Source organism: Lolium perenne, chromosome 5 (assembly GCF_019359855.2).
Source record: "Lolium perenne isolate Kyuss_39 chromosome 5, Kyuss_2.0, whole genome shotgun sequence".
Lineage (NCBI taxonomy): Eukaryota > Viridiplantae > Streptophyta > Magnoliopsida > Poales > Poaceae > Lolium > Lolium perenne.
The window spans coordinates 156,290,240-156,294,056 of NC_067248.2; positions in this window are offsets into that span (position 1 = coordinate 156,290,240).

Consider the following 3,817-nt stretch of genomic DNA (forward strand, 5'->3'; position numbering starts at 1 on the left):
GAGGAGGACCACCGCAATGGCAGCCAAGGAGGACGACGTACTCGTCCTCCTCGAACTCTTCTTCCTCAGGACCGGCGCGATCGATGCCGTCCTCGTCGTACCGCTCGGCGCCCTACAGTGTCCCCAAACGCGAGGTGAAGGAGGAGCCGGCGACGCCCGTCAACACGAGGCGTGGCGGCAGCGGCAGTCGGCGGCAGCAAGAGAGGCGCGGCGGCGCCCTCCTCATCCCGAAGCCGGAGGTGAAGGAGGAGCCAGAGGAAGCGGCGCAGGCGGCGCTGCTGGCGGAGTACGAGCGGCAGCAGCGGCTCATCGCCAGCAGCGACGACCCCGAGGACTACCCAGGGCTGCGAGCGGCATGCTTGGCGTCCATGAACGACAAGGACGCCTGGAGGGGCGACCTCGACATGGTGATCGCCATGTTCATCCGCGACTCCGGCAAGCCGCTGGTGGACCTCACCGACGACGGCGAGGCAGGACCAAGCGGCTTGGTGAAGGACGAACCCGTCGACGAGCGCATCAAGCAGGAAGTCGTCACCGACGACATGTACAACTTCCAGCAGTACTACGACGCCTCCGGCCGCCGCAAGTACTTCTAGATTAGGTTTAGTTTAAATTTAGTCAAATTTCGTTCGAATCTATGTAAGTTTGGACGAATCTAATCGAATCTCGCTAAGTTTAAAATTTCCGCGTCCCACAAACGCGGCACGAACGAAACACGTCCCCCAAACGCTCAATCCGGCGCGTTTTGGGGGACGCGACTGGAGATGCTCTTAGTAATACATGTATACTAACCTTAGATGAAGTGTTTTTGGCATTGCGCTCCTCGTCCTCTATTTCGAATTAGACATCTCGCATCATCTGGTTCATATGCAGGGCCACCTTCTGCCTTGTTTTGTTGGGGATGTGCAGGTTTTTGGTTCTGCCTTGTAACTTTTTGAGACGCCCCAAACACCATGGAATGTGCTAGGATGGAAAATTCTTCAGGCGGCAGAACGGCCAAAAAAATTCTTTTCTTGAATATCTCCTTCATACGAGACGCATATTCTTCCATTGTTATCTGTCTGTCAAGCTCGGCTGGGTTTAATGTGGTTGATTCTCTTCCTGAATAACAATTTACATGTGATGTGGAGAACAAAATCTATTTGATGGATTAAACTAGCTGCTTTTACAATAAGGTTATAGGTGTCAAAAGATCCCGTTTTGTCAGAGTTTAGTTATATCGTCGGTCTTAGCCATTTGCGCCACCTCTATCTATCTCTCAGATCTCGACATCCCGTTTGTGTATGTTAGATTTGCATAAGTTTGAGAAAAACTGACATAACATCAACACAAATTCTATCATATATATAGGACATTCGATCTATGTGCAAAACTGATTAAAAAATCTATCATATATGACATGCAATATTAAACGTTTATTGGGGAATATCGTAATTTACGTGCCGTGAACTGAATCTCCAAGGGAACCCAATCGCACTATCTGCGCAGATCTAATACGGAAAACAATGGGGGCATAAGATCATCACCTGCTGTGTGTTTCTGATTGCTCTTTCTACTCCTTGTATTTGTTGGGTGTAGAATGCTGGCGTTTTGCCCGCCTTGCCGCTGCGAAGAGTATCGATCATGGCGTCCGCCAGGGAGACCACAGAGCAAATGGTGGCTACTGATGGTACATACCGCTGGCGACGAGATCTGTCGCAATAAAGATGGATGAGGGCGCGAATGGTTTTACGGAGAGTAGTTGTGGAACGTAATTCATGGTGTAGTTCACTACGTTTATAATGACAGGGTACAAAATAATTTAAGGTGCGGGTTGCGGGGGAAATTTGGATGGAACGAAAATAGTAGAAGAGTGTGGATTTGTTGCCACCGGGTGGTACTGCCCCCCCATTGACTGCCGTCGGATGGGTTGTTGGAGATTCGTGCTGCAGTTCCGGACGTACAGCGCGATGCAGTTAAGGCTCCACCACTCATGCTGCAAACTGGTTAATATCCTAATTAAACGCTAAAAGTGTCAGTGATATGCAGAACCATGCAGCGGATTACCCGCTTCTATGACCGGCCGTGTAGGTGCTGCTTCGGATACATGCATGCATGCATCATGCAGCATCTAGCACAGAAACCTCTTTATGACCAGCCAAACCTCTAATAAATTCATACCGATTCTACTCTCTCTATTGTGCTGCAGTGCTTTTTTGGAGAAGCCTATGATCGTCACATACAATGCATGCCCCGCGTCTGCTCCGACTCGTCCGTGGATATTTTTAGATAAACAAATAAACCTGATTGAAGTAGATGAGATGTAATTTAAAAAGCATAGTCGTCTGAGCTGTGTATAAAAGCTCAAACTTGGCTGCTGGGATTCGAAGAATAAAGGATGAGCTCTCATTCACTGTTCTCTCTACATAGCTACAGTCCGTTTTGGTTAGGTGGTGTGTCCAGCGGCTCGACCCAAAGTGCTCTCTCCGCTCGATGTCAACGATGACGCTCTTCCTCTAATAGCGATGGTATAATAATCATCGTTGCTGGCTTCGTTAGGACGACGCCATCGGGACGACCACCACAGGGAGAACCGTCGCCGGACCGTCGCCAGACAACGCCGCCAGGAAGAAGCCATATGGGCTGCACGAACGGCCTTGGACGGGGACGACGTCGGCGATGGGGAAGAGTAGACATGTACGGCCAGCGTAGTAGCGGCCGTTTATTTTTAGTTTATGCGAGCCTTTTTGTAACTAGCTATCGGATCCCAATGAACAATTAGCTAGCATTATGTGACACTTACAAACCAATCCCAACGAAACCGATGGCAGACCACGAGCGTTGTCCGTGCAGGTCCGCGCCGATGCATCGAGTCCCCAAATTTAGTGAACAGATAGGTCACATATCGATCCGTTTGCGTCGTCCCGCTGAAACGTGTGGCGGCTCGTCTGTACGCGCGAACCATTTCAGATGAGCTCGAACCAGATGAATCACCCTGTTGGAGATACCCTTAGCGATCAGACAATAGATGAAAAACGCACATGCATTATATTACCACTCAGACGTGTGCAGTTCCTACAGGAAACAATAAATACTAATATCAGTGTGTGCTAGTGTGACGTTGATAGCTATTCTTCAGAGGTTGTATAGTGTGACTCTCGTCGTATCCCTCATCAGCTTCGCAATTTGTTTTCTTGGACTTTACTAGACGTTGTGCTTTGCATGCCCGATCATATTTGACTTGTTTGACCACTATCTGGACACCCCCTGCCGCTAGGTGTTACTTTTCAGAACCTGACGCAACTCAACACTGCACTATGCTGCAGCTGGTCAGAAGATTTGAAGTGTTCCTTCTAATTAGAGTATGCCTTTGATTCAATCTCTTGCATGCAACACGAATCACTACGCTAGATCGGACGACAGCGGCAGGGGAGGCAGTGCCACCGGGTGGCAACACCATATTTTGCAATAGTAGAAATTTGTAGAGGGGCGTCATACTCCCATGGGAAAAACAAGGCACACACTAAAAAGGAGGTATGCATGATAATTGTTTGAATTTAGGAAGGGAACTCATTTTCCCGTGAAAAATGATGTAACAAGGTATATTTAAGAAAATTTAGGTGTAATTATAATTAATTTTTCATGGATAATAGGTACGTTGCAACGAAGCAATGTGAAGGTTTTCAAAAAAAAATAGATTTTTTAATTTTCTTAAGCATTTTGCACACTTTGGTGAAATTGCATTTGATCTAGTATTTCATAACCATGAAGACATGCCTTATATCCAAGCATTCTGAAAGATCAACTGCAAGAATGCACTTGCAAAGCCATTATGCAC